The sequence below is a fragment of the Tympanuchus pallidicinctus genome, unplaced genomic scaffold (assembly GCF_026119805.1).
Source record: "Tympanuchus pallidicinctus isolate F22 unplaced genomic scaffold, pur_lepc_1.0 scaffold3, whole genome shotgun sequence".
In the NCBI taxonomy this organism is placed as follows: Eukaryota; Metazoa; Chordata; class Aves; order Galliformes; family Phasianidae; genus Tympanuchus; species Tympanuchus pallidicinctus.
This window is the reverse complement of record NW_026294747.1, coordinates 52,603,340-52,617,408: the sequence shown is the minus strand read 5'-3', so window position 1 is coordinate 52,617,408 and position 14,069 is coordinate 52,603,340. Positions and strand designations below refer to the sequence as shown.

The following is a 14,069-nucleotide window of genomic DNA, read 5'->3' as shown; positions in this document are numbered from 1 at the left end:
ACTCAAAAGAAGCAGGCACCATATACACACTCAGGAATAGAATCGTAGAGTCATAGCGGTTGGAAATCATAGAATCATTAAGGTTGAAAAAGATCTTTAAGAACATCTAGTCCAAACACCAACCCATCTCAAGACCTTTTCTTTCTGAAGGATGTGAAGAGCCTAGTTTACTAATGCTTATATCCCTCTTCCTCACACACATCCCTGTATTGTCCTGTGCTTGCACAGTCCACTTGAAGTCCTAGAACACAGAGGTGTGTGCATGCTCCATGGTCTTATTTATTGAGGGTAGATTGTTTCTGCAGCAGTGACAAAGTTCCCGTTGTCCCCAGACACTACTGAAGCACAGCTCAGAAGGAGCACGCGGCACCTGAGTTGCTTTTTACCTTTCCCTCTGGCTGTCATTCAACTTCCCCTTGTACTGTTGCTATTATAATTTTGATTTCATGCTTGCAAAAACCTTATGCTGCAAAGAGACATCAAAAAGCTGTATGCCAATCCCTCCCATACCAGCGTGCATTGTGTTTATCACCCAGGACTGAACTCAAAGCCCAGAAGCTGCTACAGCCCCTCACTTCCTCACCTTAAATGAGCAGTTAACGCATATCCTCACGGGTTAAGCACAGCAGGGGACAATGCTGCATCATGCACAATGTTTACAGCCTGAAAGCTAGACATAGAGAATAAGCAAACTACAATGGAAATACAGCTCAAATTTCCTTTTCCCCATTCAGCTAATATTTCATATTAGATCTGTGGTATTCCAAGGGCAATAGGAAACACAAAGAATGCCAGGTGGCATGTTAGACCCTTTGAGTGTGTCCTGATGGTCCAGGTGTAGAATGAATGCATTTCTAGGGGGCAACCACAACTGGAAATGCATTTGAAAGATGAGAAAGTCAAATGATGTTAAAAAAAAAAAAAAAATGTATGGAGTGTGATTAATCCCAGGAATTTATCAACATATGAAAGTTATTGGAGGAAAATTTGAATAAGATTAGCAAAATGGGAGGTTGAACCTGATGTGAGGGGACCAAGTGCTACCATAATTGAAAAATAAGACTTCTGCAAGCAGTAATAAAAGTGAGCTGACAAAAGAGCCTCTCTTAGTGGTCAGGACGAGACCAAAATGTGTTCTGAGGTGGCTGAGGCAGAAAAAGGGTAAACAGTAGAAGTGATGAAAAAGTGAGCCTCTTCTCCAAAACTTCCTATGGGCGTAATATTGCAGGAGGTGACATTAGCTGAGGAAAACAAAACTGAAACTGACCTTTGGCTCTTGAAGGAGATCTCTACAGCTTGAACTAAACATCACTGCCACTGTGTTGAAAGCAATAGTTTATTCAGTACATGTGGTCAACTATGTTCCCCAGGGGTCAAAACCACATAAAGGTGGTGCCATAGCAAGCACCCATGGACAGCCAAGCACATGCTTTTCAACAGCAGATACTCCACATGAAGGGGAAAAAAACCACCAAAAACGTAGTAAGAATGTCTACACAATCAAAATTCCTAGACAAGTACAAACCTCTTCATTTCTGCAGGACATGGCAGTGCTTTAGTAAATGAGTCACAGTTAAAATGGTTTACTTACTGATTAAGCCAACTCAAAATGCCTTTAGTTTCCATCTTATTTTCTCTTCTCTTCATAAACCTTGAGACAGTGCCAGCGATGCTCGTCATTGCTACCATACATTGTTGTGTACATTTTGCTCTGCAGGTAGTCCTTTCCTCTGTTCTAACTTTCCAGTTGCTAGGGCCAAGCCCAATGACATCATGGAAATGGCAAGGGATGAGGAAGAGCAAACATATTTCCTTCAATTGTTCTGTTCAGACAAAGCCATTAAACAATAATGACATCTCCCGTCAAATTATTATTTATCTTTGCAATGAAAAAATCCAAGTTATTATATTTCTAGTCTGTTTTTTAGAGTGATAACTCACCAGCCTCTGGACAGACATCAGAATTCTTGTATCCCAAAATATGGGTCTTCCAGTTACTGAATAAGATACTGAGGAATTAAAGATTTATAAATTGTGACCTCACAATTTGTCACTGAGATGAGGATGAGCTCCAGACTGTATCTTTTTAGGGCCATTCACTTCTCCTTTTTCCCAAAATAAGTTCTGGAAAAATAGGGTTTAAAATAATTTCTAATAGTTAAAATATTCAATTTTTAAAAAGTGAATTTAGTGCACAGTTATTTGTTATTCACACTCAGAGGCCTTTCGCCCAAGACAAGCCATGCTACCAGCAGCCTTGGCTGAATACAACTTTACGTGCAAATTCTACATATGCTAAAATGCTCATGCACTATTAATCAGCCAGTGACCTTCCCATGTACCCAGGTGGACTGGAAACCTCTCCCAATACTGAGTGAATCACTGCACTTCATTGCAATCCCAAGCACTATCCATCATATCTCTACAGTCTCAGAGACACAGCCAGGTGAGCATAGCATGAAGGAGGATCTGATAATACTGTCCAGCTCTGTGGTTGCTATCACATTTGGCTGAGAAGGATGCAGATCTCATTATGCAGTGATGGCTTTTCCTGAATACTTGCTCTGTAGAACACATACTCGTAAGTTTGTGACCACGAGCAATAGCCTCCTCTTAAACAGATTTCACCAAGGGCAAAGAGAGTCATCATATGAGACAGGGCCATCTGCACTCTGCAGCGGATGTGGCACCAAGTGGTGCCTTCAGCTATCCCTACAGCCACAAATTGCTTATCCCAGGAAAGAAGACATGAGAACCATGAGGAATCACGTTACAGTTGGTGCAATTTCTCAAACTTACTGTGAGTCCAGTGCACCAAAAATTCAGCAATGTGATTGCCTTGTTATATGGGTTACCTTTCTACCTCAGTTAGTGGCACAGCAATGATTCCATAAATATTTAAAGTGCTGACCAGTCTCAAGGGAAGAGAAGCCTGGAAAACTCATTCACTGACAGGAGAAGCACTAGGGAAAAAAAAGAAAAAAAAAGAAAACTCCCAAAGGAGAGAGGGAGGCAGCTGTAAAAATATTCCCACAGAGTGGCACAGGAGGCACAGTCAGGACAGGGGTGGTTTGGGAGCAGGATGGGGAAGAGCACCACAGTGCTGCATCCTTGCTCCTGGTTTGGGACAGTGTACAAGTCTATGATAGAAACAGCAATCTCTGTGATGAGACAGGAGCCAGCAGTTAGGCATCTGAAAGAGTTAAAAGCAGAGGGGCTGGACAGAAAGGCCCTGTCACATTGCAGGAGGACGCCCGAGATGACTCACAAGAATGAGTTTCCAACCCCTGCAATTCTAAGAGGACAGAGGCCACGTCTTTTATTAAAGACTCCTTGGCAAAGGCATTTAGACAGAACTTTGAAGTAACGATATTAACAGTATCTGCTAAAGCTCAGTTTCTGCAGACTTTATGGAAAGGAACTGCTTCAGTACTGAGTGGGAAAAACATACATTTTCAAACATAACATTATTTTTTCTCCCCTGGGAGATGGGACAAAAAGAGCATCTATTTACAATAATAATGCTTCTCCACTGAGAACAGACCATAAGGAAAATCCCATAAGGTTGGAAAATTTGCTTTAAGTTTATAAACTGTCCCATGCTCCAGTTCCAGAGCGGGCAGCCATCCAGCTGTTCTGAGCAGCTCTGTCCTCAAAGGCTAAACCCTTCCCAACTCAGACATTTTCTGTTTCTGAGCAGTCTCCCCAGTTCTGTTTCAGGACAGGCTGGTTTACCTCAGGGTGCTTTTCTCCAATAATTAGGCACAGAGTTGAGGTCCTTTCCTGACTTTTGGGGCCAGTTGCTTGAGATGCTTCTTATAAGCAGAACCACAGTGGAAACAAGCAGCAGAAACACAAAGACCTGATTTTTCATTTAAAAGGTGAGGCATTTCCACTGGGGAAATTGAGCTGTGGAACAAACTCTCTCTATTAAGATACACTTCCTGAGACTATTTTTTTGCTATACAGCTCAAGAAATGGCTTGTAGAAGTAAGTGAAGCCCTCTGGCTTAGAATCATTGGATCATTAAGGTTGGAAAGACCACTACGATTCTCTAGTCCAGCCATTAACCCATCACAACCATACTACTAAACCATGACAGTCAAGGTGACATCTACACATTTCTTGAAAAACTTCAGGGATGGAGACTCTACCACCTCCCTGGGCAACCTACTTGGCTCCATGTTTTCCACTCAAATCAAACAGTAATGCTGATATTGACAGGTTGGGTTGCATGACCCCACTTCCCAGATGGCTCCATTTGAGCACACCAACTTCAATGAGGGTTCAAGATCTTTCACCTACACAAACAGGTATTTTGTAATTGCATCTTTTTAGTTAGCTAGAACTACCAAACACCTTCACTGCTATGTCAAAACACAAAGGATGCTATAGAATTGCTTGTAATTTCTTTTCAGTGTAGCCTGTATTTTGCTTTCTGCAAAACTGCCATTAAAATTTTCAGTGAGAACGTGAACAAAATCAGGATGGTATTTGTATGCTGTATTTAAATATTTAGAAAGTGTGCTGTTTTGCTTTGTTCTGTATATGTAACCAGTAAATCTCAGAAATCAAGTACAGTCCCCTTTGTTTCATTGCCTGTTAGTTACTGCTGTGAATATTTAAAGCCTATTCCAGAAGTTCAAGGGAATAATATCTCTCATTAAAAAATACATTTCAAATACAGCTTCAGAAAAGTGATTTTCCATGAATACTGTCCACGAAAACAGGATCGGTCTCTATACTGAAGGGGGAGTTCATATTTCAAAAATATTCTGCTACTCTGCCAGAAACCAGGCCTAAGTCCAAAGAACTCCAAATTAGCTGATTCAGTTCATAATATCATTAGTATAGAGAAATTCCCTTGCCATGCTTAGAAATATTCTCTGATGGAGTTTGCCACTTGGATCTACTGGGAATTTACCTAAATCAGTCAGTTTGGTTGAAGTCCAGAGGGGTGAAGTTGATGTGGTTCCTGTTATTTTAATATTTTAGAGTGTTAAATGCATTTTCTTCCCTCTACTCTCCCTCCTGGGAAATGGCTAAAATGGTGAAATAATTCATTCTTCCATTATTTGAAGTGTGTTTCTCAATTCATTTCTTTTCCTGTAAGAGCTGCTGTAGCAATACCATAAGTCCTTCCTGATGCTTCCAAGGAAGTAAGAAGCAACGGGGAGTACGAACACAGAGGTCCCAAATTTGAAGTATTGTTTGACAGAGGAAATCAATGCCAAGAAAATGGTGAAACAGGAATAACTTGTGTTGTCTCCACATGTTGCTCCCAACTGAGTTTCTTTCCCCCTGCTTCCTATTTAAATGTATGAATAGAAAAGACTGAAAAATGAGTGAGACAATTTTGCAAGGAAAATAGTGTTTTGAGACTACACCCAGTAGGGTGGAAATTCCTGAGAACACAAGGGAATCTTGTCCCTGGGTGATAACATTCATGATATGACATGAAACAATTCGTACAAAGACATCTACAGAAGCATCCTCGTACTTTGCACGATGTTAAGTCACTCCACCTCTTGCTCTCCTTTCTGCTGTTGTTTCCATCTTTCAAAATGCATTGATGCATTTCCTCTCTATTTTCCACGCTGCTTGTTTTCTCCTCGAAGAATAGGGTCTTCCCACCTGAAGCATTAGAAAAAAGAAAGAGAATTTCATTTTCCAAAGTGTGCAGCACAGAGCATGGGGCTGGCCAGCACTAGGTGTAGGTCCTGCAGAGCCATCTATGAGCCAGCTGGGTCCAAACCCAAACCACAGGCATTGCATGCATAGCAGCTGCCCCACAAGCACTTAGTGATAATTATTACCGTGTGGCTCTTCTGGTTTCCTAAAGTGCTGCTGAGCTGGTGAGGGCGGCAGCCGGCCAGGGCATGGGAGCAGATGTTTCTGCCTTCTCACGGATGTCAGCTCTGCCTGATGGAAAATGCCATCTGAGAAGAATTAAAACCAAACAGCAGACAGACAGGGATTTGCAGGATGGTTGTGGGACTGCCGTGCAGTGACCACTATCTGTTGTAGAGTCCATCCAGCAGCCACCTCTTTCCTAGCCAACCTCTGCTACAGCATACCGTGAAACATTATCTTAGCACTGCTTCTTGTGCATAAGCTACGGAAGGTCAAAAGTGCTGAAGCTGCATGAGAAACAAGAAAAGCTGAAGAAAATAGGAGAAAAGAACTGGATAAGTGTGGAAAATGGATGTACATCCATAGAGGATGAAGGGAAAAGGTTTAGAGAAGATAGTCTGGAAATAATGCATAAAAAACAAAAGAAGTTATTTGTAAGTAATATGTTTTAGGGCATAAGACATCATTTTGAACTTCTAGGGTTAGCAAAGTTCGGGCCAAAGCATTTACAATGAACTATCCCACCAGAAGAATATGCTGATTCATCAGTGTTGAAGCATTTTTTAAATACTTGGAAGGACAAATTCTTGAGGTCCAGGGCACCCTGGTTATTCCTGACAATGCAGCAAGAAAGATCTAAATTGAATACATAATATGTGAAGGTCTTGTTTTCATTCCATTGTAAAATGAAAACAAATTGTAAAACCTCAGAAGTTGTCGCAAAGTTGAATTATCATCCCCCTGGCCAGTACTAGTTAGTTACTTTTATTATTCATTTTACAGTAATTGTATTGTAGCCATTATTTTTTAAAGGCAGATTTCCTCCCGCTTCCTCTAAATGAAAAGTCTGCATAACAAAGAAAAACATTCCAAGGAAAATGCCTCAAACAGTACAAGCTCAGGTGTGGTTTTACACTTCCTCAATATGAAGAGATGCAATGGTTGCAGGAAGAGGTTGGCAATTTTTCTTGTCTCCTTTGATGACTTTTGTTATCACATTACTGTCTAGTAAATTCATGCTGTAACTAATAAGACCACATAAAGTTTCATTTCCAGAAGAAACAAGTTAGCCAAAGTGCTTTCAAAAGTTTTCAAAGCACATCTTCCCTCAAATGGGACAGTATTCTGCACCTTTGAGGGACAGATACCCAATGTTTGCGTTACCAGGTCAAGGACTTCAACTGTGATGTGCAGTGGCTGTGGATGAAGATGTCTGTAGCCACATTCTGTTGATGCTGCATACAGATTACACAGGAAATGTATGGGAGAGGACCTCTGAAATATTCTGAATTATTTAGAAGGATATCATCACAGACAGGGAAATCACATTGTATGCTTGTATTCTGATCTTTAAATACAACCTATATTCCAGCCTCTGAGCTCTCTTATGGTAGGGTCACGTTTTCAGGTTCCTTCCATATAGCTGAATTTCTATTATCTCTCATAATAACAAACCAAGCCACTGCTATCAGATAGATTCATCCATCAGCCAGAAGATAAAACAGTGTGTCCTCATCAGGACCTCCTCAGCAGAGGACTCCAAATCCTGTTCCTCGAAATTACATTTGACCTGAAGAAATTCATTTGGGCTGTCTGAGGACCACTGAATTTAACTTACCTATATGGGCAGCCCTTTTTTACATGTTCCAACTGCTAGGTAAGAATAGAAATAGAGCCATTAGAAGTAATGAGAAGGCATTACCAAGAGTCCAAATAGATTTGTTTCCTTAAGAGAGCTGAAAGAGGCTGGCTTCATTCCCCTGTGAGTGTGGTGGGTGTGGGTACCTAAAATTAGCCAGAGTTTTTACTAGTTGTAAATATTTATGTCTATTGCCATCATATGTAGCTTTTTTTTTTTTTGTCTGATGATACTCAGTATGATGAAATTGTGCTAAACATATTTTGATACTGAATAGAGAGGAAATAATAGATCCTGAAGAAATCCTTTTTAAGATTAGATATACTCACACAAAGTGCTGGCTTCATCTGGTTTTGGAAGACTCACAGAGCTGGGTACAAGCACATCTAAGTCAGGAAACCTTTGAAGTGAATGAATGTATTGCATATAACATAAGGCCAGTAATTAGATCAATAAAATAAATGAAAGAAGTAGACAATTTCCTTAATGTATTTCTGTGCAAACTCCTAAGCTTCAAGGAAATAAGAATGAAGGGATTTATGACACACAATAGATATTTTCTCAAGAACAAGTATCTATTTTCACCTTATATATTTGCAGGAGATGCAAGGAAATGTTCATATAATAATAATGGCCAAATTTATTTTTGTCAAAGACATCAGATTAAAAAGAAGTCACATTTGGGAACTTTTTTCTTGGCTCGCTTTGTTATATTAATTTACAGAAGCAGTTAAAGAGTGTCTGTAGTTTCTACTTTATGGAATTTTCCTCCATATCATTTGCACTGATGCACACTGCTAAACAAAGGCAACAGTCCTAAAGCCATTCACCATCTCAGAGATGTAACCCCTGCTAATTACAGGTGGTAGCAAATGAGCTTAATTTTCCTCCATCTATTTTAATAGTGGGTACAGAAGAGAAGGAGATTGGTCAGCAGGGGAACACACATGGCATTTGGCATGGGGCAGGGTCATGGCAGCTCCACACCTCAATATAGGAGAGTGGGCAAGGGGCAACCACAAGTGCCAGGATGGCTGCTGATGAAATACAGCCCATAGGAGAGGCAGGAGGAGATAAGAGGGATTGAATGGGATGGAAAAGCCAAAAGTGCTGCCCCTCCTTTTCTCACAGCACAACAGCACTGAAAAATCTCCCATGTACCTCCTCAAACAAAGGCAACTCCACCATAATCCCGGTAAGGGCCAAAGTTCACCAACAACAATGGGAGACAACAGAAACAGGAACCAGAAAGTCAGGGCAGATCAGGCAAAATAAACACTGATTTGAAAAATACGTGCAAAGACCAGAACAAACCTGGGCCTTGGCATTTGCTTTGTACAATGGAGTCATTTCTGGTGTAGAAAAAATGTGACTGCCTGGAAGACTTTCCTCCTTGTTTGGGTGCTTTGGAATGTGGAAGGATGGAAAATCTTCTCTTTCTCTTCCTTAAAACTTATGCTGGAGTTTTTGAAGGCACCATGTGGAACTTGAGAGCCCATTCAAATCCTGTTGCTGGGTTTTGAAAAGAAGCACATTGGGTTCCTTGGAAAATCTCCTGTCCTCATTTTTGTTCCAGTGTGGTTCAAATCCACTTATTCAGCTTCGTTGAAAGCTGAACTTTTCTGGTTCCCCCATTGCTAATGGCACCGTCACTGACATCAGGGTCTCCTCTGCAGCACAGCAGAGAGCTCATCCCTCAGCACCCAACCCATTAGCTTATAAAAGACACTCATTAAGTTTGGCTGTGGGAGGACAAGCACTAAGCAGGGGTCTCAGTATCAGAGACTCCTAATAGCCACAGAAGAGGATGTTAGACACATCAGAATTTTTGCCATTACCCATTTGGAGGGAAGACCACAAATTCCCCTAGGTCAGCAAAAAATATATGGTAACTGGGTGATGCTCACTGACACTGGAAGTGCAATGGATACACTCCAGATGTCTCTTCAACATCCGCTGGAGTTTATATCCACCCATTGACAGATGGGAAACCTCAGTTCTGAAAAAAGACCTATGGGCTGAGTTTATAGTAAGGTGGCCAAGACCAAAATTTCTCACTATTTGTTTGTCATTTTGCTATTTCTAGAAATACCTCCTTCTGCCCTCTTGGAACATAAGGGTGTGTATTTCCCAGACATGTAGCCAACTTCAAAAAAAAAAAATAAATCTTACTGTAGGAAGATGCAAGCCTATGGGAAATCAATACATCCAAAGGAACAGGGCTGGAAAAAAACTCTGAAGAAACATTATTGTGGAGGAAAGCCAGTTTGTTATAAGGAACACTGGCTGATGTGAGCTGCTCGAAAGGATACTCCTCTGATATTCTTCAAATTATTGTTTCAATTTGTTAAAGAATTACAAAGGGAATCATAAGCTTAGGATAACAATCATAATTAATTATGATTATTAATTTTTCTTCACTGAAAATTATAAAAAATAATTTGTCTTCACTGTTTTCCTATGTTTACAAGAAGACAAACATTTTTTCCATACCCAGATCACATTATCGTTGGCTTCCTGAGTACCAGTCCATCGCTGACCATCATTTCCTGGGAAACATCTGACTTTCTCAATCTCTCTGTTCAACAACAACGAGTCTGCTCGGAGAATGCAGGCTGCCCATGAGTACAGCAATAACAATTTATCGTTTTAACAGAAGGAAAGGAATTTCAAGTTATATGTAGGCATATATGTCCTACTGATTTTCTCTTCTTAATTCTACCAGAGGATCTCAGCAGCAGTAGATCCATCTGTTTTCCAGAATTTATTCTTAAACTGGAAGTCCAAAGATCCTGCTTTTTAGAAAAAAGAACAGAGGAATGTTGATTTTTAGAAAGGGCAGAGATTGTTCTGAAATCCTCTGAAAACCAATCCAAACCAGTCTTTTAGAGGTTCTCAGTGGCGTGGTATAAATCAGATTTAATCCTCATATCTTATCCATTTGCTCACTGACACCAGCTGGCCATTATTACTTCACACTCTGGAGGGTTCAAATGTTCATTGGTGCTCTGATTCTGTGAGCTCTCATCACGAAGGGCAAGAGAGATTTTTGGGCTGTTTGGTCAAAAAACACACTTCATATGAGAGCACACACTGCCTAATGTTAAACAACTCACTGCATGCTATTGAATGCTTAAAAATAAAATGAACAACTGTTATTTCATATATTCTTGATCATGAAAGCCCTGTGGACAGCAGGCATCACAGCAGTTAATAATAATAACTGCAGTTAATATAGAGGAGTGAGCTATACTAAATAAACATTAAGTTCAACCCGTGGATTGTCTCTTGTATGACCACAGTGATATATGAGAGTTCATCCAGCTTCATTTAAAAGCAAATTTTTTTCAGTGCTCCCATTTAATTTGAAGGGAAACACTGCCATGGGGAAAGTCACACAGCTGAGGGCAGGAATCGAGGCTACATCGTTGGTGTCGTAGACCAAAGCTTCACCCACAAGCTGCCTCACTTGCCTTTTTGTGTTCACATCACTCCTGACTGTATTTTTCACCTGGAAGAGTTCAAGATCAAGCTCTGTTTCCTTTGCCAAAATATTTCACAACCAGCCACATACAACATGATTACTCCTCTCTGTCTCAGAGTCTCTTCACATGCAGGGAATGAAATCTGGCCTGCTGAAGGCAATGTGCTCATTGTCATTGTCAGGATGAGGGCTTCATACTCTGCCCTAAAGCTTTTCCAGCTGAGTCCATGCTCACATGGATGATAGCAGAGACGCTGAAGTCTGTCCTTATGAAAACAGCAGCAGGACAGAATAAATGACCACATATCATGGCAAATATATGTGCTTTTTGCCACTAACACCCACCCTCCACATCTACCTGCAAGAGTTCCTTTAGCCCCGATGCAGGTTCAAGCACATGATTGCCTCCATGCATGTATAGAAGCCCAGCCCTTTGAAAAGTCCCTTCCCATAAGTATGCTAACAGCCATCTTGGCTTAAACACTAATTAAAGATAAGCACACACTTGCATGTTTTGCTGAAACAACCCCAGAATGAGGAAAGTCTGAATTACGCAATATGAAAATAATACTCTCCATTTATTAAGCACGTCTTGACAGTACATAAAATTCTGGAGCTTTCTTCTTGGCCAAATATTTCTCCCACTTCATACCATAGGTATGCTCAATTATGCTGGGAGCAGAATGGCAATATTATGACTCACTTCATATTGTAGGCTGGAAGTATCGTATTTTGTTCCAGAGAGAAACAGAATGTAGGCATAAGATTTAAAAGGCAGCTTTTTGTAAACTCTGCTCCAGCCTGTGCTGTGCACCATCCAGTCCCTCTTTTCAGCTGTATTCATTTTTAAATTTATAATTGTGTTGGGAATAAAGCATGTTCCGATTAACTTACAGCAGTGAGGAAGGGAGTTAAATGATTTTTTTTGTGTTTTCTCCCAAAACAACCCTCAAGGCAGTAACTGCTGCCACACACTTTTGTCATCAATTCAGTGTTGTGTCTGCTGAAGCACTCAGACACAGATGAAATGATGTTGTTCTTGTGCCTCATCAGGTCTCATTACAGACAACCAAAGCCTACAGAGAGTGGAAATGATCATCTTCCCACTTTGGTTCTGTGTGAACCAGGGCTTGCTCATCAAGGGTAGGCTGGGCTGAAGGTTTAGATATAACCGTCTTCCAGTGTGGAAATGAAAATCAAATTAATTTCTGGCATTAACAGATGATATAAAGTCTCTGTACTATTTGGTATCAGCAAGTCTCATTCTTAAAATTCCAGCATTGGGTTTTCTGTGTAAGCTCAGACACCAGTTAGTGCCATGGTTCCCAGTAGAACTCAAGAGGGCACCTGGAAATTCCTAATAAACATCACAGCATTAGAAACAAACCATGGGGAGATAACACCCTGAACCACAGCCTCTCTCACCAGGACCAAAGAATTTTTATATGCGACTGCCATGTCTCAAAAATCAAAGTTCAAAGAATCATAAAATGTCCCAAGTTGGAAGGGACTCCTGAAGATCATTGAGTCCAACCTGTGGCTCCACACAGAACCACCCAAACCCTCTGTCTGAGAGCATTATCCATACACTTCTTGAACTCTGGCAGCCCAGGGCTGTGCCCCTTGCCCTGGGGTACCTGTGCCATGTCCACCTCCCTCTAGTGAAGAACCTTTTCCTGATATCCAATCTCAGCCCCCTCGTCACAGCTTCGTGCCATTCCCTTGGGTTTTATCACTGGTCCTAAGCACCGATTGTGTTTTGCACTTGTGACTACCAAGACGCAACAGCAGAACTCTGCAAGCAAAGCCAGCCAGCTTGGCTCTCTTTTGCCTTTTAAAGGTCAGTATCAGCATATTCATCTGAAGCAGACAGAAATGATATAAAATGTTGGAGGTTCCCATACATCCAGGCCCCACTCAACAATACACTTCGCTTCTGCAACTGAGATTTGTTACCTGTGATTTCCACTTAATCAGCACAGCCCCCTGAGCACCCTCTGCAAGCCTTGGCAAAAATCACATATCCAAGAAAAGAGTACAGGTTGGACAGCACTATCAGCCTCCAGACTGCCTGCTTATAGCTTCTAGCCCAAAACCCACATCAACCTTCCCAGCCCCTCAGCAGCCCCAGACTGACTGTGATCAGCTGCACCTGATGCTTTTGGCTCAGGGATGCATTCCTCAGGGAAATTTTTGAATCCCCTGTGGACCTGCTCCAAGCAGATATTTTTCCCCTTAGGGAATGAACAGTGCAGAATATAGGAAACTTCATTCCTAGGAAAGATGTGCAGATGAAGGCTTAAAATTGCTGCTGATGTAGAAGTGGTTTTGTGACAGATTCATTTTGCTTTTGGTGGTGATACCTACCCCAAAATAGCAGACCCCATCTGACTGCAACCTGCATACTTCAAAGCAAGCACAATGCTCACATGGGTGCAAAATGAAGTTGCACACAGCAGGGTCCTTCCCTTGCCTCAGCATGGGGAAGGATCCTGCAGGATTAAAACAATGGGGCATAGGAGTGGAAACATGTCCTGTACAAGTGTGTGGGATTTGTATCGCTCTGCATCAAGTCAGCTCAGTGCACTGTCCTGAAAGATATGCTGGAAATGGGAAATGTCCCCAAAAGTCACAAAAAATAAAACAGAGTGAAAATAGAAATAGAAATATAATAGAAATATAATAGAAATAGAAATAGAAAATAAAATAGAGTGAAAATAGAGAAAATACTGCCTGTAGGGAAAAAGTTCAAGTAGTGCAAGCGTAACAGGTGGGGATTTAGTGGAAAAAATATGATGGAGATCAGCAGGATAATGGTCCAAAGGGACCAATGAGAATCAGAAGAGGAAGCCCAGGGCAGAAGAAGGCAACCTTTTATCCAAGTGCCATATACACACAATAGCCTAAATGACCTCCAACTGCCAAAATTCACAATGCCTTTTTTTTTTTGCCTTTTTTTTTTTTTTTTTCCCAGTAAAATGCATAGAGAGATCTGTGTGGCAGTTATAGTGCTGAGGTAGCTGCCCTGTGAAACTCATGGCATACTGGTGTCACAGATGCACTGCTCAGATGAATAATGCCAAGGGAGTGAAT

General features: G+C 41.1%; 1 protein-coding gene and 1 long non-coding RNA gene across 2 annotated transcripts in view; one reads left to right on the top strand and one right to left on the bottom strand.

The window, feature by feature from the left end:
• Positions 1–14,069, top strand: part of RHOJ (ras homolog family member J) — a 51,357-nt gene that overhangs the window by 6,424 nt on the left and 30,864 nt on the right. The window lies entirely within an intron of this gene.
• Positions 1,321–13,621, bottom strand: LOC128085711 (uncharacterized). The gene is made up of 2 exons (XR_008209059.1): positions 5,817–13,621; positions 1,321–5,634 (listed from the first exon to the last, which is right to left on the bottom strand). It is a non-coding gene; the product is annotated as an uncharacterized LOC128085711 (long non-coding RNA).